The sequence below is a fragment of the Ostrinia nubilalis genome, chromosome 11, assembly GCF_963855985.1.
Source record: "Ostrinia nubilalis chromosome 11, ilOstNubi1.1, whole genome shotgun sequence".
NCBI lineage: Eukaryota > Metazoa > Arthropoda > Insecta > Lepidoptera > Crambidae > Ostrinia > Ostrinia nubilalis.
The window spans coordinates 9,037,741-9,060,189 of NC_087098.1; positions in this window are offsets into that span (position 1 = coordinate 9,037,741).

Genomic DNA, 22,449 nt, shown 5'->3' on the forward strand with positions numbered 1-22,449 from the left:
AAATATATTTCATGTACAGAATTGACCTCTCTACAGATTTATTATAAGTAATAGATAATTTGTAGTTGTTAAGTTTATTTTCAGTAACAAAGTTTTGTATGTTCTCCGGTTTCCAAATCGTCGATAGCTTCCAAAAAGCTCTATCGCCTTTTATAGTCCAATCCAAGTATGCTTCTTAGAAACGAAGAGTTAATTAGTTGAATGATGATACAGTCTGTTATCCAGGTTATTTTTACTCTCAATTAACTATCACAGTCTCGTTCGATAGATATTTTCGTGATTGGCTAGGTAGGTACCTATGACGTACTAAGTAATTAACCATACCTTTGAATAAGTTACTGATGCTTAGAAATGTTTATAGTTGCAGATACCAATGATAAGTTGCACGCTACGTAAAAACTGAAGTTTCCTACTACCTTTGTATTAAATTAAGCAGTATTTTAAAGCATATCTCCAACTGGTAAACAGCCTTAACCCATCGGGCGAGTTTCCGCATCGTCCCGTTAATGCGCCGGGCGGCTTGTTACGTGCATTGTGCCCGCGCCGATGATACATTATTTTTATAACAATAAATCGTTGTAAGTAAAGCACGCAGCGCCGGTGGTCCCGTGGTCAGGGCTCAGCACGCGCTCTTCAAGCCAAGATGGGCTGTATACTATACTATAGGTAGGTACTACAGAAATTCGTGAGTTGAGTAAGTAGTGTAGTGGACAGCACATCAGATTTTTACAATTTGTTGCTAATTGGCTCCTTCTAAGCAACATCTTTAAGATCTTTTCAATTTTGGAATCTTTAATTTTGTTTGAAGAAAGCTCGCTTTTATTCTCGGAATATTGCAAATATTATAATACATAATTACCTACCTACTTAATTAAATTAATACCATTTTCATTTAATGTCTGTAAATCTTCATAGTCTACATTTTTAATATCAAGAAGAATTATGTCTTTAAATTTAATTTAAATGGAACATCTCATTTGAGGTTCGTGGTGTATTTGATTTAGCGAAACATATACCATCACTAGAGTGACTGTTGTGTTTTACAACCGCATCAAACTATTAATCTCCCGCAAACGAGCTCACTTCATTATTTTATTTCAATATAAATACTACATAATTACTCCCGAACAGTAAAACCGAGTGTCCGCTTCACGCTGTAGATAATTATCTGTCAAGTCCTTCCACTTTCCATTACTACTTTACGAGCGCGAACGATGCGTCCTCTATTTTTCTCGATAAGATGCTTTTTCAATAATTTATTTATCATCGAACGTCCAGATACGATCTATAGGCTGTACGCATAAAGATAAATAACGCTGACATCACGTAATAAGGCCACATCGACGCGACAGCCTCGTAAAAATTAATAGCAACCGACACGAGACTAATTTTCCCTTTAATTGATGACACAGGCCATCATCACCACAGCCTGGATATGTCGCAGGCAAATTGTATGATTCCGCATTTTACAAACGGCGTCGTCAATTCACAAACGCTCGCTGTTCTATGAAATGCCGAAGGCAAAATGTAAATTGCCTTGGCACTTTATAATATGCCAAAACATTTGATAGCCAATTCAATCGCTGTTTACAAAATGCCGCGGCAAATTGAAGTATTTAGTTCTTTTTCTTACCACGCGAGGCGCTGCTAATCAAAACAAGAAAAATGGCGTCGAGTAGTGGTGTTGTGATACAGAAACCAGTGCGAATTCTACGTATTCAAAGGACTTTTCACAAAAAAAGACATTTATTATACTTAGTGAATTAAGAAAATTTTATGATTCACAAATAGGAGCAGTGAAAAAGCTATGGAAAAATAAAATAGTTTTTGAGGTTATCCGGCACGTAAAAAACGCTAAGGTGACAATGGAATCTGGTGCTCGGAGGACTGCTGCGGAATATAATGGTATAAAAAATATTGTGTTATGTCTTCTAGACTTCTTCTTGGTATAATTAAAATGTAAGACTTATCTAAAGGACTGTCTATCGAAACTTATTTAATGTCATATTTTTATGTACCTACCTATAGGTACGTCAATAGTTTAAATTAGTTTAGTGTTGTTTTTGTTACGAAAATATTTTAATTAATTTAGGAGTAGCAAGTATTTTAGGTTTGTCTTACTTGAATAGATAGGTACCTACCTGATTTCTGAAATTAAGTCTGATTTGTCCAACATGTGTTTTATGATGGTCACCCTATTGCAACAATCATAGTCGAAATTTTATCAATTGAACGAGTCGCCAATTTGCCTTCGGCATTTCATAGAACAGCGAGCGTTTGTAAATTGACGACGCCGTTTGTAAAATGCGGAATCATACAATTTGCCTGCGACAGATACATAATACTTGGAAACGATACCTAACAACATGACTTATAAATTAAGAAGCTCCACGAAATTTTCTTTTGAAGCAAGTATTTCTTCAGATTTAACTCCTTCAGATATTTATTATAGTTACTAAATTATAATTGTAAATTAATTTTAAAATATCATGTATAATTTAATAGCTAATAACCTCTAAGCTCCACTGTTCTAGAGACAAATCAGATTGCTCCACTGTAACCCGATTGGAAATTGTATTAAATCTCTCTACATCTACAAAATTTTGTTAAGCTGCATTCAGAGATAGGACAATACAGCGTGAATATTAATGACCAACCTAACGTTTATCTAAAAGTCAATTTCGACGCTTAACATCGACCAACGAAACTACTTTGAATGGTTATCATGGCGAGAACAAATTGGTTTCAATAGTGGCTCTCTTAGTATGCGCATATTAACTGCTGAATCGAAGCGCATTAGTGCCTGAACGACTGCGACTTATACCAAAACCAAAGCTCTAAATTAATTTAAACGCGCTTATTACAAGCCGCTTAGTCCCTCGACTCCACTTTTAGAGGCGTATCGAATTAAGTAAACTCTTTATGTTCCAATGTATATCGATGGCTGTGCGTATTCACCGTTACCTTTAATACCGCCGCGCTGCTTCGTTTATTTTTCTCGGGCATTCGCAGCTGAATCCAATTTCTAGAAATCGAGACAGAGACGTCAGACATGTAATTTGTGAGTGGATATTATTAGAGATGGGCCGACTAGTCGCCGACTAGTCGGGAAAGCCGACTATTCGGCATCATTTGTAGTCGGCCGACTAGTGACGACTATTCTGCAAAATATGCCGATTATAATCGGCACATTACTAAATTAAATATATGAATGAAATAAAATTCATAATCACCAAGATGATTATGAGGTAGACCAAGGACGTATAATTATCTAAACCACATCACTTTTGACTGCAAAAATTTTGGCAATCAGTATAAATTCATACAAAGTTAAGATTAATTAAAAATACCAGGAAATCATCACAAGTGTGTAAAGTTTATACAATTTGTCCATATAAAAATTATGACACTTTTCGGGGGAAAAAATGCATGGAATTGCATACCTACCCTGCAGGGAAGTGGTGGATTCTGTGGGGCTCCTCTCATCGGAAAGATGAAGAATACCTACATAAATAACCCCTGAGTTCAGTCGATCGCCTCAGTGTGTAGAACTATGGGAATCCGGACAAAGCCATGAATTATCACAGTCCGTCCCGGCAATTGCCCACCTGTATGGCGGGCCCTGCCTATCCGACCGTGGTGGTAGTCCGTGCAATGCAGGTGGGGGTACCCCCACGCCCTCAGCTCGCTGACCATCACCGTGGAGAGTGGAAAGGAATCAGTGAGCCTAGGATGCGCGCCGCGTCACGCCATTTTATCAATTTTTCCCATACATTTTGACGTCGATAAGAATTTCACGGCGCGCATCCTAGCCAAGCAGGAGGCGATCATATTGTCACCTCCCCTGACCCCTCCGCCGTCGAAAAATATGACATCTACCTCAGATAGTACTGTTAGGTGATTGTAATGTTGCTTTTTATTTTTTCTCATGTTAAAGAAATCTTATTACTCAAGAAGTTAGGTATACATATACTCGTATCTCTTAAGAAATCTAGATATTCTTATTTTTTTGAGAAATCGAGATATTATTCTTCGGACATGTACTCGTAGGTATTAGAATGATCGGCATTGCCGATTAGTCGGCCGACTAATCGGCAATTTGAAAACCGATTAGTCGGCTAGTCGGTTAGTCGGCAAAGACCATAGTCGGCCCATCACTAGATATTATACACAAATTACGAAAGCCAATGTTCTCTTAATCAAACGTCAGATTTGGACAATTTTTACTTTAATGATAGCGTTGGTTGGGCTTAGCTTCTGTGATTAATCGCGGTAGCTAACTGTCGGATTGAAAATTGAGGAAAAGTGTGCGTGACGCTGCGCGTGTGTGCGTGCGACTACCGCGCACGCGCACGCGCGAGGCGCTATCGGCCGCCATCGCCGCTTGATTTACGGCAACCCATCTCACAACACATTTCTACTCCGCCGTAAACTTTAAAAAAAGCTTTATTAAACAAATCTAAGTATCACTCACGATCTCTGGGAGGTAACTTTCTCTGACGTAAAAGGTGAACAAAACAGCAGGTTTAACGACAAACCTCAGCACTGAGATGCATGATCTCATTTTAACACAATCCCTTTTATAAAAGGAAAATAAAAACATTCCGACTCGCAGCTTTATACCCTTTCACCGCTATAAAATAAACGTGTTCTGCATTGAATCGCAGATACGAAGATAAAGACGCCAAACGATCTAAACAATTTGGATATGTTTATTTCATTCACAGAATATCCGCTTCTGACTCGGTGTCATAAATCTCAGTGACGAGATGATAGCGGTCCATTTTAAAACCGAAAATCACCCAGGAAGTGTTTAAGGCAAAATCATAATTCATTAGTGGTCATTGAGCGCAAGCGCGCGTTGGACCCTGACGACCATTACTCGGGATGACGGCGCGCGTGCCCGCGGATAGCAGCGCCAGCGCCGCGGGACCCACGCCAAGGGAGCCCTGCAGAACCGCCAGGGGTCACCTAAAAATGGCAGCGTAACGCTCGCCGTCGCCTTTAAATAGGAAACGACACGTTTATCCAATTAGAAATTCACCATATCTTTGTGATAGTTGAAGAGGAAATTTGAGCAATCAACTTGCAGAGCGCCTCGGCGGCGTTCCTATCACAGTTTATTCAATTGAGCTCGTAATGAAGTTATGTGAGCTATGCGCGGATGAAATAAGATCACTACGTTTTCTTTGTAGAGCGAGTAATACGTTTCGCTATCGAATCGTTAGCACCATTAATTTAATTTCAATGTGTCAAAATTTAAATCGGAACTTTAATTTAAAATGATTATGCTTCACACCTTATATGGATACCTGTGCATATTTATCTTTTGGAAAAGGTATTGCACAACGGTTCACTGAAGCAACGAATACCAGTTGAATCTTTGATAAGCAAACGCAGACAATGTGCGCGAACGATTTATGGTTTCATAATAAGATAAGTATGACCTCAATCTAGAATGAACTGCCTAGTTTGAAACGTACCCAGTATTCTAAATAACCGACAAAATATGCCAAACCCACTGTACAATAGCATGAGGAACAAGTTGTTATTACAAGGTGTTGAACCTGGTTTTCTGATTTATTGTTGCAAGACATTTGCAATGATCAATGTTGCACCAAGGTGTCCCTTTATTCTTGTGCTGTATCGGTACTGAATAAGTAACAAGTCACCGTTATGTAACGCCGATATACAACGTCGTCGGTGCGCGGAAATAATTCGGAGCCAAGAGTGACAAATAGTCAAGGTAAAAGCGTCGTAAATCTCAATTGTGGCGAAATTACTTTGTTCATGATACTAAACTAATGCCAAGTGTACAAGATCAGTGGCTCAGAGTTATAATGATGAATTTTGAAAATGTACCTATGTTATTGATGAAATCTTGCTCTCTACTGAAAAAAAAAACAAGTTTTATTTAGGTTAGTTATCTAAAGACCCTTCTCTGGGTACTTCTCATTTACACTCAAATTTGATGGTCACTCGATAATAGTTCATAAACGGTATAAGTTAGAACAATAACTTTGAAATCAGATGATAAAATATCTATTTAGCTACATACAAAATAAATTTTATCGTAATAAAAGCAAAAATAATACGAAAACATCTCATGAAACGATAAAAAACGGGGTCATTTTTCGCGTTCTCATCGTGTCACACCTTCGGTTGCAATGAAACATTTGGTTACTGCATTCACAATTTTCATTCAATTTCTGTGTAGCATATACTAAAATCATCGTTATTAAATATACTTTCCACACAATAGTCAAAAAAATATCTTCTTATAATTATTTCAAATAGAGAAAGCGAAATACGTTGGTCACACGATTTTAGGTACCTAAAATTTTGAGTAATAATACAAGATTGCCGTTAAACCGAACACCAGCAATCAACCACAGCGTTCTATTCGGTTAACGTCAGTCGCCCTCCGGCCATTGCAGAGGTGAGATAGGTCGATCGTCGCTCCGCGAAAAAAATACGTAACTTTTTGTGATTATCCACAGAAATACCGTCGCTTGCTTGAACAATATTTTCTACCTCTAAAATTTAAACAATTTAATTGAAACTTAGGCCATTGAAAACTTAACATGTTCGACTTATTTGTGTAGTATTCGACTTGAACCGTTAAATTCAAATTTAAGGATAATTCACAAAAAACTAAAATTTTCGTCACCTTCGTGGCATCACCTTCGTGGTGTTTTATACACGAAGGTGATTTTAGGCCACGAAAGTGATTTCTTGCTTTGGTTTATTTTAAAATATAGTGACTGGTGTTTATGTTTTTACAATATTTTAATAACTAATAAATTATACGTGGTAAGTAGAGTTCAGTGCATCAATAAAAAAATAAGGGCCTCGTATTTTTATTGTTTGTCTGTCTGTATGACTGTATGTATGTCTGTATATGTGACTGTGTATCTGTTTGTAAAGATAAATTTAATCTGAAGTTTGAGTTAAAAGTTGTAAAACAAAAATACGAGGCCCTCTGGCCTCAATAAAAAAAAATATTTTTGTTGAGGGACTGATAAATCAGTTAGAGTTATTTTTTATTGAGGTACTGATATCCTTTTTTTGCTTCTTTAGCATTTCAGTATCACCCTTAAAACCAATTGCGTAGAATCTTGTAACTTAGTAGGTGACGTTATCGGTAAAATTTTATCTTGTATTTAAGTAGGTACATATTTATATTATGTTGCTATTTACCTATGAAAATAAGACAAAATATATGTTTTATAAACACTTAACAGTAAAGTTGTTCAGTAGTAAAGTTTGAAAAAAATATTGCTGTGAAGTACAGAATCACTTTCGTGGCATCAAAAAATTCAAAACGTTAAAGCTTCCAAACGAGACTCACTATTTGACTGATTTACTGAGAATACACTCTTCACATCAAGCGCTACAATTTTTGTTTACAAAAAGTTGAAATAAGTTAGAAATAAAATTTGCCACGAAGGTGACGATGAGAACCGTGGCGATGAGAAATACCCCTCTATCTTAATTTAATTAGAAAGGATACTTATTGCTGCACGTTGTGGCATATAAGTACACCAATACAGCATCGTGCAAGCGGCGTGTGCCGCGCGCGTGGCGTCGATTGATGCCGGCCGCTCTGACCTCATTCATAAATCCTCATTTAAACTTATTCGGAGACCAAGGGTCCGCTGCTGCCTATAAATTTCGATTCAAGAAAATTATGCCGTCTCTTGGCCCTGACTTGACTAAGATATCATACTGCAGAGTCGATACCCGGTCGATACCTTAATATTTTTCGGATTTAACATACCTACCTACCTACTTACGTGAATGATGAACCAGGATGAAATCAGCTCATTAAATAGATCTGCTTTTAAAATAAGGTTCGAGGCTGCTAAAAATGTCATTACTTACCCAATATCAATTGACTTCTGGAAAAATCCAAATTGGAAAATATAGAATCAAGTTAAAGTCTCCACAAAGAATTAAACACCTAGGTGTTACAAAACAAAACCTGTTTTCAATAATGAAGGCTATTCCAATTTATTTAAAAATTCACCCAACTTTACAACGCATAATTCAGTTTCATCATATGAATTTAACTTCATAAAAGACAATGGGATGTAGATAGCATACTTTAAATAACTAGGCTAATCTACTTGTGGAGCAAACGATAGCAAATTGTTAGGAGCCAACCGTAACCGGCGCATGCCGTGGCATTACACTATCATCCAACGAGCACTCCAAATTAGTGTATCCTGGCTCGCGCCGTGATTCCTAATATTATATTTAGACGTGACACGCGCTCGTTTGTATCAATTGGTCCCGTCTGCCGCGCTGATATACGGCCGACTACTTTAGAACAATGATGGCACAAATTGCACGATTACGGGTAGCCCCGCCCCGCGACCCCGCGACTTCTGACACTCTAATTGACAAATTAGCCTGCACTGATACGCTTGCATGCACAATCGACGACGCAATCACGGACTCAGCTTCAATAAGCGCATCTGCGCGTCTCTTAGTGAACCTTGGACAGCATACTGTGTACGTCTGATTATGTTTAAAAAAGAAGTTATAAACAATCTTGCAATGACATTATCTTAATACCAATAAATAACCAATTTGATACTCTCCGAAGGTTAAGCGGAATCGATGTACAAGCAAAGGAATCGGCTACAACACCGGAAGACGTGTCGATAAATGAGCTCACAAATGATCCCATGTCGGGGACACGCGATTACAATGCTCATTAATAACTTCTTGTGCGGCGCCGCTAGCCTCACTACAAATCAGTCTAATGAGCGGATCCATGAAAGCCTTTTAATTTCCCATTTCGTGCGGCCACCTCCGATACCGATATTAATATAGGAACGAGTGGCCGCCGGTGGCGCGCTCCCGACAACCCCGATTACGTCGGCCCTTACGAGGTATCGCGACGCTCTCCGCGACTTATCTACCGCTATTAATTACGGCCAGATATGCACCGGACAAGTTTTAATGCAACCGCTTCATTTGTTGCTGCACTAAGAGTGCCATATCGGGGACGTTATAGGAGTGATAACTTTGTGCCGCTGACGGCGGCGCGGGGCGGCGAACAACGGCCCGCTCCGACACGTAACTTATTACCTATCAGGTTATTCGTTCAGATGACTGATAGCTTCTAGGCCATGTAAAATATGGTTCCTTAACTTTACGCCGATAGTGATCTAGCGTTAAATCGGTTAGCCGTTTTGCAAGCGACCGGTGGCGCAGTGGTGCGAGGCTGATGCAATTACGGTTCTATTCATAAAAGAAGTCGGAATCAGATCGGGCGAAGCCGCCGGCAGTGCCAGCAAGTGGCTAATAACACCCCGCTAACAATATTGACTGCGGTTACAAATTGAACGGAACTCATAGCTGGCTTTAATACAAAACGGTATTTATTTCATATTTTATCTAGGCACGCAATGGTTCGAAGCTTAATGTAAGATCCAATGTCATAAAACAGAAGCTGTCTTGTATTAATTTCACCGTGAAATTGTTGTGAAACAATAACTTGCTACAATGTCTATCTAGAGCTATTTGTGGGATTGACTACCACTACAACTCTATGCTGTAGATATTTCGTTTAAAAGGACTACTAAGATACAATTTATCACTTCACATCAAAGAATCAATTTGTATAGTCATCAGCACATCGTTGTACACATTTTGTTGCAATATCGCACCTATCATAACTCCATAAGGTAGAGGCCACGGAGCTTACATTGATGCGCTGCCACCTGTACAATGACCCAGCGGCAACGGCAGCGCAGCCTGTATCAAACTTTACAACCATTAGGGTCAACAGAATACGTTTAGCTTTAAAAATGAATTAAGATGCCCATTATAATGCCCAGTGTACCAATCTCGCTTCAAATAAATAATAAAAACATGAAAAATGGTATTATAGAGGATGATGATCGCGGCGAGCACCCCACCGTTATGTCTGTCATCATAATTCACGTTAGTCATTTGTTGGTGGAACCAGTCCGCTAAAAATAATTGTTTCGGAGCGACGTCCTGTGGCGGGCGGCTCGCTGCCTCGGATGCCAATTATGTCATATACCTTCCTTATACTTTGTTGAGCTCGCGGCTCGCGGCACAGCCTCTCACGCGCCAAATCCATTTCTCTCTATCAGAACATCTCTTGTGCACTGTTCATCTTTATCTATCTCGAACTATCATCTACACCACAGCTATGTTTATTTTAAACATCCATAATTTTGTTTGTTTTATTTATAGATATTTAAAAAGTTTATTAGTACCTAGGGTACGGATAGCAGTTCATAAAGTTGAAAAAAAAACAAGAGAAGAAACGTGTATTAGTTACCACAGTTTCTACTCGAATCGGCAATTTCACTGTTAATCTATTACTTCCTTGGCTGGAATTAAACTGTAGGATAGAATTATGCTATCTTAAACCTATTGATATCATGGCCGCAGTATATATTTGCCAAGCTTAAATTACGATAGAACTCTTAAAATCAATTATAGTGTCTATCTAAACACATCACGCAACGTTTGCGTGCCTCTGTTTCGCAGCGGTGGCGATCAATTGTAATACAATATCAGTTAAAATAAAAACTCTCCTCGATAGTAAAAGGGGATCAAGACAGGATTCTCTTTAATGCCATTAATTACAAGCTAACCTGAATTGGATTTGAAATCTATGTTCCAAAGGCGTTTTCGTTTTCTAAGGTGTACATTAAGGAAAGATATCCTCCCGGAAAATCAAGATTTTTCCTCCTCGATTTTAAATATTGATTTTTGTTAATTTACTCTTGACATCTACCTTCTACTCTCATTTCTCATTTCCAGGAAATAATAACAAATCATTTTGGTTATCAAATTGGTTGGAGTTCACTGTTTGAGTTCTCGCCGACATGCCCCTTCCGCCCCAAATGTTCTGTAAGTAGGTCAAGTTCCCAAAAGGTTTTATTATGCTAAATCAAACACACGTGCTCGGGATTTTCCTGTATCCATCTTCTTAGATTAAATAACTGACTACTGGGGGAGGCCGATGTTCAGCAGTGGACATCCTATAGCTGAAATGATGACGATGATGATGAACTTTCAACTGTATGAAATAGAAATCAAATTCATGGAAATCTCAAGCAACCCACACATAAGTATGGGTTTATTGTAAATGTTTATAAAGTGTTTGCAAAGAAGAAACTCATTATCAACTTGCATTCAAATTGCACTAGGACGTAAGTTTTGCAAACCGTCGTTTAAATAACACCGCAACCAAACATTCAACATTAACAAGCGCAATCTGTTCCCAAGTAGAACAACACAATGAACGAATGCTTATCTCAGCTAAAATGATTTATGTTATTACTCCGAGCTATACGTTAACCAAGGTAATAAACAAAACACCAGGGCCAAAGTAGGTGACTTAATTATTCCGTCATTTCAGAATTAAAATCAAATTGAATGGGATTTATCGACAGCTGACGTTTCTATTGCAATTTCATTGCAAAACATTTGCATAATGACGAGACTCGTTTGTTTCCATTTCGTGTTTTGGTAATTGCTAAATCATTGGAAGTGTCCATTGAGTGTTAACGCCTCCCTAATGATACTCAGCATTATAAAATTACGTGATGAAGTAATCAACTAAATCAAATTACTTATTTTTATAACATTAACAGATACACATGGGAAAAAATTGTTAGAAATATTTTTATAGTAATGTTTTTATATTTCATGCCAAAATAAAAGGATATTAAAGTACAATAAAACGAGATCTTCGAACAATCTAAGACATTGATCCCGTAAAGTAAATATAGTGTCTTGGGTAAGAAAATATACGACAGGCAATTTCCGTTTACTGAATGAAAAGTCAATGAGAGAATATTCTCGTAGCTCTACTTGGCAGGAAAACGACATCAAATAACTTTAAGAAGTTTGCCTTAAATTGTTATTATGGTCGTAAATCAATTTAAAAGCTTAAGTGTAGTTATCCCTTTAACCAATTTAAAGAAAGGGTTATTCACAGCGACGTGATCAGTCAGGACGCATCAAAATTGAACAAAATTTCTGTGGTATGCCCAAAAAAATGAATGCGGCGATAATATCGCGGACATGCACGTCATCAGAAGTTACCGGCCACTATCTGGTGGTGACGGAGCCCTTGAAACCGGAGAAGACCCCAAGAATCTTGGGCGCCGCCGCAAATGCCATAACTCAACGCGATAACGCCGCAGTCCCGTAGAACTGTTAACGACAAATAACGGAGATAACGTAACGGGCACCTAAACGACCCTATCTACCATTCGATAATATTTAATAATTATTTACATATATTTATCAGATTGGGAGACGCGTGCGGCGACAACTGACAACATGTTGTCGCCTCTAACATTTTTATGATAATTTATTTTGGCGTCCATTTACAGCAAACGAGAGATCATAAGGAAACCAATTTCTTAAATGTTTATAGCGGTCTTCAAATATTATAGATTAATAAAACCAAATCGAAGGTTCGATCATTTATAACCTTCTAATGAATGATTTTATAATTTGTTAATTTAAAATAATAGTATTTACGAGTATTAATTTCGTTATATTGCCTCACTTTCTAACAAAGGGCTAATTTTTCAAATCACCTAAATTAATCCTAATCAATTTTGTTGCACTGATTAACATAAAACGTTTTAGATGCAGTAACTAATATATTATTAATCAATTTTAACTGTTTATTAAGTATTCATTCAACACAGGAAATATGTATATAAAGCATCTAGAAGAAGTGTACTACATCAAACGACTCATTGATACAATGCTGACAATACATATTCTGAAAAACCACTGAAAGGTTTTCCACTAATGTGAATTCCTTTCAGTAAAAAGTAACTTTTATTTTAAATAATAATTTTACGTGAAAAGATGCATGTATTTCATAAAAGCTCATAAGCTCATCAACAAAATTTCTTATTCGCCATTATAGTCCCATAAAGTTGTTGCCTTTTTGAGCAACCTCGTTTTAAATTAAAGAAAGACGAATCGGGCTTTTGCCTTTCATAATATTGCCCGTATGCGGCAGCCCGTCCGCTTGGCCAAGTCATGTAAATGCATGTTTAATATCAAAATGAACATTAAGCGTACAATTACAATGAAAATATATAGCTCTTTCGGCAGATGAGAATTGAATTATCTATTCTATTGAAGCTTTTTTAAATGCATACTTGCATTGCTCAGTTTAGCATTGTGCGTGGGTCTGCTAGAGTTCGCCGAGTTAATTTTTTATTTTGCTGTAAGCTCTGACGAGACCGAAGAAATGTCATTGCTTTTTCTTGTACTTATAACATTTATGTGGTATCGCACAGTTTTCATTTTAAGGTGAAAGTAAATTAAAATCCCAAACCCTATTCATGATTGATTACTTATGCTGTTTGATGTATTTAATTTAACAGCAAATCATTTATGAAATACGATTCGTATGCTCCTTTAAATAAACACAGCCTCTATTTTAAAACCAAACGATTTAAGATTGAACTTATCAAGGCATCGCCAATTCTATTTCATCTTATTAAAGTCAGCCAACGTATTGCTTTGCTTTCTTATTTCGAATACACTGCTGGAGCTTCATTTTTGATTTGGGATTTTTCCATCTACGACGGCCCGTGTATTGAAGAATTAAGTTTATAAATACTACCAGACGACTGCATCTCATCTACCCACAGCGCGCTCTCGCGGAAACCATACAACTACCTACAGGGTAGCAAAACAGAAACGATGAACTCTGATTACTATTTTATATACCCTTAAGCCTTTATTCCTTGAATTGAAAGCAGAACGCTTTTCAATCATTTCTTTTTGCACTTTTTATACATAGATACCTCAGTCAGGGACAAAGGATTTCTAGGTATTAAGTAAAAAGAAAAACGGAAAGAAACTTAGGAAAAACCAATTCAATCTGAACATAAAGTTAAGTTCGTACTTAGCACAAGTTACAAATTGATCAGAAAGCTTTATTAAAAAATTAATCTTCCACGTTTATGTCCAGCTAGTTAAACAAACATTTTGATTGAGCACACAAAGTGATACTTATCCCTCGCAATAATCTAAGGTCTCAATAATTACGGCCCATTTACGGGGGTCCATATTCGGTTGCATAAAAAATATTGTCATAATTTAAGAGTGCATAAAGTTTTTTGGCATACTCATCATTTCGCATAACGCTCATACTGAATAAATCATAAGGCATATATTTTTTTGCCATAACCACTTTTATTATAATAATATTTTGGTATATATTTTTTCTGTATTCTTGTTTTTTTAATAACGATTTCTAGGCATAACATTTTTTGGCATCTAAACCAATGCCATAAATATTTCCATTCATAATATACAAAATACCATAATGTTAACAAAATATGAAATATAAAAATGTTATACATATAAAATATAAGTTAACAATTAATATAAATAGACAAGCAAGCATGCAAACAAGCATGCAATCAAACAGCAAGCACGCAAGCATGCAAGCAAGCTGCAAGCATGTAAGCAAGCAGCAAGCAAGCATGCAAGCAAGCATGCAAGCAAGCAGCAAGCATGCAATCAAGCAGCAAGCATGCAAGCAAGCAGCAAGGAAGCATGCATGCAAGCAAGGATGCAAGCAAGCAAGCATGCAAACAAGCATTAGGATTGCCTTATCTCCGGCTTTTAAATTACACTTTAGTATAGGGCAGACTAGTACCACGTGGAAGAGACCACGGCCAGTCGGGATCTACATAATTCCAGACCAGGCAAGCTTAATGTTGTAAAAGAAATGTCGACTGTATATGTGCGTTATAATAGATAAGAGGGATTCGAGATCAAACAGAATGTATTTTCACGAGCTTAAGTTTTCTAAGAGACAGGTCAAAAATTAAGAACAAAAATGACAATGACACAGAGAATTTAGTTTTTACAAATCTATAGGCCGAAAGAGTATTAAAGGTGGAAGGAGGATCGTTCGCAACATCACAAATACATAATTATTTACTCTTCAATATTGGTTGTTCTTATAGACAATATTTATGACTTTAAATGTTATACATAATTAAATTATGTTTATTGTATTTTATTCAAAACAAACTTTAGGAATATAAAAATTATGTTCTTTACATTTATGATTATTTAAATTATGGTATTGAAAATTAGAGAAAGTTATTATTATGCCTAAGAAACCATTATGCATTTAGAAAACTATGCATTTCAAAGTTTATGCGAAAAAACTTTATGCAAATACTGTTATGCCAAACTAAATTATGATGAAAAATGTTATGCGTCTGAGAGGGCACCCCATTTACGGGCATCGCAGTGGTCTTTAGATGCTTCGTCAATTAAGAAGTAAAGTGCCGCCGACCGCTGCGTCACACGCACGGCACTTCCTAGACAGGCCGCTCTATCAATATCAATCGTGACAAGTGTGTTACATTAGTACCGCGTCGGTTTGTGACGTGACCGGAGCGGAACTTCAGGTGTATAAGGCTTCGCATTTATTTTCTACCATACACATAATAATATTCACGTAATATGTTCTATTAAACTTATCTTGTTATATTTCCAAGAATATTATTAATGTTAAAGCTCTCCTTAGAGAGCTACATTCCAATACTCAAGCGCTTGAGACAGCCCAACTTATACGTAATTTTGTCAGAAATCAATAGATTAGGTAGGTACTTGCAAAATAAGATAAACAGAATAATATTGTTTCTATAATATTTCACATTAAAACTCTCGTTTTGCATTTCATAAAATATCTGATTCGAGATAAGTTAGTTATTATAACACAAGTTCTAACGTAAATTATCTAGCCTCGTTTAAAATCGTACATTGTACGTATCGCAGCAGTATACTGGCAAGTTATCTGAGTGAACCGAAAACCCGTCCACGAGATTACTATAGTCACTCACTAACCAACTCAGCTTTCTCATTGTTTGAATTCGATCCTCGCAAAAGCATTACTACGCGTCATCGTACACGCCGAGCAAAATTCCAAGCGAATATTGCACGAACGAATGCCAGTGGTAGTACTTGCGAGGTCCCTAGCGGTCACCACTCAGCCCGCTCTCACTTAATGTCATAAATAACTTTGTCAATCTGCTAACTTAATAGCATAATTTATCCGTCGCAGGACAACATAACGAGCAATGCCGATAATAAACCAGAAAAGCCATGAGGTGATAATAGCTGTCCGTAAATAATGATTCCTGATTGCTGGTCCACACCTCATCGGGCAGGTCGTCGCGGACACCCAATGTACCGTTGCTTGCGCTCTTACTTGCTGGAACGTAACATTATTCCGATATAGAAGCCACGATTAAATAATAGAATGTCTTCCTGCATGTTATTCTGCTAAGCAAGATCTGACCTCGAAGGCTGCTCATGTCTCTCGCTCAGAATGCAATCGCAGTCTAATTAACGCAAGCAAGACACGGCTGCATTGAGGATGTTCCGATTAGAGCTCGCGCCCGTTAAGGCGAAACAATCACATCTTCAACAAGGAATGGACGAGATTAGCTGCTGGGGGATTTTGCGTTCAAAAGGGAACGTTGAAACAGAACCGCGAACCATTCGAGTGCTGTCGGAGGAGTTAAGTGTCTGCGTGTAGCAAGTAGATCTGTGGTAATGGTTCGATATGCCAGCTAATAGTGTCATCTAATAGGTGCAGATACGGAGGCAGTGGGTCGTGTGGTGTATTGCGGTGTCAGGCTGAATGCGCGCGCGGCGCTCACTCGCCGCGTCGATGTGCAGCCCGATAGCCCCGCTCCAGCCGCACCATTTATTCATGGTGCAATAAATTCAAATTACCGGATTAACAATAGTACGGATACCATCTCCGGTAGCGATATTTGCCGACCGATACTGACGACATAAGCTACGTTTCCTTGCCAACTTTATAAACATTATTATAATCCCACTGCATTTACATACTTTATCCAACTGGTAATCATCGATCTGATCACTATTATCAGAAGTCGTCGGAATTTTAATTAAACTTTACGATAAATTTAACTAGAGAAAACACTGAACCCTAGGCCGATTGCTTTTCTGTCGTTATAAAGTGAAACCCTTCAGTTTAATGACGCACCGTTATATAGCACTATTGGAACATACTATTATATTCAGTGATCGGCTTATAACGGTCGTAAATATTAGTATTCCGCTCGTATAAAGCGAGCAGTGTGAAATTGGATCTAATTTTAATAAGGACGATTTACACAAAAACATTGCTATCAATAAACGTCGCGAGCGAGTAAAAGCGTGTCGCATGCACATGAGTCTTGTAGCGGCGCGAAGTGGACACGATATAGCGCAATGAAATCCAACACCACGACGAATCGAACGCTGTCCTGTCGCGTTTGAAATTTCTGCAATATTTCGCCCTTTTCACGCAGATATCCTCGGCCCCGTGTCTAAACCGCCGGACATGAAACACAATATCGCGAGTGCGCCCCATAATTTATATACGCACCGCGCTCCATCGCGGTGTAGATTATTAGTCCGTGTGTAATCTCAAATTATTCGAGTAAAATGTGACCTTTTCCGACAGCTGTGAATATGCCGACTCTTAGAGACTGATAAACAAGAACTTAATCGGACTCTTCATTATTCGTCTTTTTCTCGGAAATGAAAATCTATCATTGTTTTCCTCAATGCAGAATATACAGTTTGCATTGGAAAAAGCCCCTTTGTTAAAAAGCTCAACTAGATATTTTTTGTGACTGTTGTGCATTAAGTAATTAGATTAGAGTAGATTCAGTTTCATCATGACTATAACCACTAAATATGAAAAATATTGTAGAAGGAAATTCTACTGGTTTTCAACTTACAAATACCTATAGTAGGTATTCATTATAAACTAGCTGTGATTTTTAAACCTGTTTTTTACACCCTGTAGAGTTGTGTTGTAATAAAACGAAAATACGATGGCAAAATTATAATTACGGTTGCCTCACATTCCTGCGAGGAGCGAGCGTCGCGCCCGTTTACCTAAATAGATTCAAATGAATGCGTGCGATTAGCGCGAGCCACTCCGCGCGGCGCATCTGCGTACATCAGCGGAACGGGTTTAATGTGTTACTACGTTTTAATTGGGATCAGACGACGGCGGCTGCGCTGGCGCCCACAAATAACGCAATCAAACAGCGATACCTCTGCTCGCACGAAATATGGACTCTTTGTTAACGTTAACATGTTAAGCTGAAGCTGAAGAACGGCGGTTTAATTGCCACGAATCAAAATTTCAAAATTATCTTACTTTGCAGTAGGTTGCAGTAGGCAAACAGTAGACATCACCATTCATAATTTTAGCAAACATAAATAATAATAAAACTAAATATCTTCACCGTTTTCAGGCTATGAAATGACCCTAATGTTATCAATGTTTGACCTGCGCAAGCGCTAGTTCCTTACGGCAAACAACATCGCTGCCCGAGCAATTACTGTAGTACTTGTCACATTATCGTTGTCGTGTTTTCGGATTTATTCCACGACAACTCATTGTTTTATTGTAGCTTGAATTTCTTTTACATTATTCCTCAAAGATCTTCAAACAATAAATTACAAGTACCTACACACAAATGGGTCAATTTTCCGTTTCATTGACTCCGATAAATCTACCGTGTCTTCAGATTGGATCTGCACCTGATTTTAAATATTTAAATGTGGCAGCGATTACAAATTCGAGACAGTAAATATCACGCACACACCTGATGTTTTTAAAGAATACCTCTCGGCCTGTCGCAAAATGTTGCGAATTACTACGTAATTGTTAACTAAAAATACTCACACAACGCCGAGACTTGGCGATGATCCAAACCGAGATATTATACAATTGTATTCGCTAACTCGTTTTATTGGTCTTTGGTGACAATCAACTTAATATGTCTTTGTAATGCTAATTTTAACCGTTGGTTGGCACAAACTAACAGAAGAATTTGTAGGTATAATATAAATTAAGCGGGGCATATAAGTTTTTTATTCTTCGTAAAATAAAAAAGCTTACCTACGATTCTGACTACCAACCGTACACCAATAACAATTTATAATTTTCAATCTCAGGTGTCTTCTACAGAAGAACCTTAATAACAAGGTTTGAGTGCGGAACCCTGAAACTAAACCACGTAACTTTTTATATCGAATATTTATCAAAATAAAACAAAAGTCAAATTATGTTAGTAACACGTGGCTTCCAAAACATTTTTATAAGGAAGAAAAAGTCCTAAGCTAACTAATTCTGTAACGTTTAACGCCCACCAATTTTAATCCTCATATGAAAAGGTCGTGCTCTATCACTGAAATGTAAAAGTGCGTGACTTTTTTTTCCTTTGTTTGATGAGGGAAACGTAGGCGGGACGTACACTTTTATTTCCTCAAGTGTAACATCCGAACTTTATGAATCGCGACAGTTCAATTCAGAAGCCTACACTGAAATTAAATTATTTTCAGACTTCAGGGTGATGCCATTTTCCTGAAAAATACCATATCTTCGTACGTATTTTTCTGCCGTAGCTTCTGTTACGTACTGCCGTTCGTTGTGCACAAACCTGTAAATCCTGTAATACACAAAGTATGCGAGCAAATTATTTGAACTTATTCATGCGCACGTTTATGGTTAAACTAAAAAACTTTGACGTACAGGGATGATTACTAAAGGCCGCCGCTTTATTTTTCTGCAGTCCTGAATTATGCTCTCTCGATTAAACAGTCAATTAAAATGTATAACGGACAGCCGTATTAACATGAAAAGTAATTGTGTCGGTCGGTAAACTGTGCGTGCAAAGTAAGCTACGCTCGGCTCTTTGGGGTGGCGGGGGGTACAAAACCGCAAATTTGCGGGATCAGTTTGATATTTAAACATACACCTTGTAAGAACTTTTTTGCTTCAGCGAAGTTCGCGGGGCGATTGCGGTGATGGGGCATCCAGCCGGTGGTCGTCGCTGCGAGCGATTTATGCATCGGCCACTATAATGGGCGTATTAATGGAAATTGACACCGATCCCGGCGCTCGCTCGTGGGAGAGCACCGTCGCCGCTTAAGGAAATATAATGTTACGCGGCAATCATGATATAATAATCTCGTCCTCACACGTTGAAACGACCTGTCTTTGCGTCGATCACCGCGCTCAACGACAATTAATATTGTCGCCGGCGTCGGCTTTCAATTACACATTTTGTAATATCAGTTTCCAATATACATTACTCAAAATATTTTATGGCTTTTAATTCCATGAGTTAGTGTAATTGCCAACAAATTACTTTCGTAAATATCTACAACTTGTCATCGATATCTTTGATTAAGCGCGGGTCGGTCAGTCCACCGCTTAGGTACCTATTGTTTCGCGATAGGAACGACAAACTTTCTCCGCAAATCTGTTGTGTGCTCGGTCCTATTAGGGGATCATTACTGCGGTGTGAGTTACGGCTCGCCTGAGTACGGATGGATAGGGCGCTGTCTCCCTTGCATTATTTATCGGCGTATAATGGCTTCTAATGGGAGGCTATTGAATCTGCCACCTGACTCTCTTTTATTTTGCTCGTGGAGCGGGCGTGGCTCTCATGGCCTGGGACCTGGATGCATGTGAATATTCATATCGCCGTGTTCCGATACCACTTGTGATTTAATTGATACCTGGCCTGCATCGCGGACAACCGCACGTATGGACAAAACGTAATTGCTCGTTAAGCCTCGATTCTCGATTGTTTCTTGATTATAAAAATAAACCAACCATCTTCGAGCGCTGTGAGAAGAATTTTAAAAAGATACTTGACAAACGATTCCAGCGGACCGTGCTGTTATTATTTTTGCAACAAATGAACGTGCATCACAATACACCGTGCATATTCATAAGAGGTAATTAAATTTTAATAAATTAATTCCCGTTCTTCTTGTGAGTCTGAATAAACAATGAACTGCGCTTTCTGCGTCAAACAGGGTGGATGATGATATCAAGGAAGGTGAGCAACAAATAAGTACATATTCGAATTTATTTAGACCTTTCGTCGATAACACGCGGGGCTCGGTTTCTTTTATTTTGAGAACACGACGGACGCAAGTGCAATTTATTGATACTGTGTTCGATAACCAGTAGGTGCGGCGGCCCACGCGGCGCGCGGCGCAAGAGCGCGCACGCGGCGTTTACAAGCGTCGTGCCCTTCGGAAGGAAATAGAGAAGTGGGCTCATGCTAAATACGCTCCATAAATAGCGGAGGTTATGGTGTCGTAAAAACAAAGTCAAGCTGCGCGAACAGACCCCGCGCGTAAAGTACGGGCGTCATCGCGCCTGCTCCACGACTCGGGAGTGTCGTGACTCCATTCATGGCACTCCCGCAATTGGTAGCCATCTTTCATCTGTGTAGTAGTCCAATCTGCCTCAACGGGGTGGATGGGAAAAAGTGTTTCAACGACCCCGGTAGTCATAGTCTTAGCGTTCAACGGGGTGGATGGAACACATCAAGTGTCAACCACCCCGGTATATCGTTTAACGGGGCGGATGGATCAAATCAAGTTTAAACCACCCCGGTATTTCACTAAACGTGACGGATGACACAGATCTAAAAGGTTCCACCTCGGTATTGCATACCGAAAATAAAACCTGTTAATAAAATAAAAAATAATAGTTACATTAATCAGGTGTTGATTAACTTACAGAATATAATAATTATTACTTAAGAATCACAGAGACGTTAATTTTCATACAAAATAAATTTTATAAAATGCGATTTGTGTGAAAATTAAAATAATTAAAATGAAGATACTATTGTTAATCAACACTTCATTAATGTAACTACGTATCTGTGATTCTTAAATAATAATTATATTTTGTAAAAATTTTAGATTTCCTTGTTATTATTTGTTAGTGAGGAGTTTTAGAGTTACTTTTTATCACATTAGACTATTAGAGTGTTATTAATATTGACTGATTAATGCAATTGCGCATCTGTGATTCTAAAAGTAATCTATAGGTTTATGGCCATAACATTTTGTGACAATTTAAACTTACTTTTATGCTGAAGATTTTTTAAACAGTGACTGTTATACAGTGTGAGTCACGTTAAAGTGTACATATGAAAATAGGTGAAACTAGACCTATTTTTATCGACAAAAAAGAGGTCAAAAATTTCTTGAGATTTTTTTTAAATTTTTTATAGAATTTTTTTTCTTCCAGTTACTTATTGTAAAGAAATCGTAATAACTTTTAAGCTAAGAGGTATATCCTGATAAAATAAAAACAGTAATAATTCTAAATAACAGGCGATACTAAAAAAATACATAAAATACTCAGAAAATGCCAACAAACAATAAAAAATGATACTTTATGAAAAAAATCTGCTTTTAAATTCGTGTTTTTTTTGGTTATTTGATAAATTTCTCCAAAAAATGCCCCTATAACAGATGGTTATTACTTTTTGTATTATCTATCGTATTACCTTTGTAAAACCAAAAATCGCATGTTTCTAT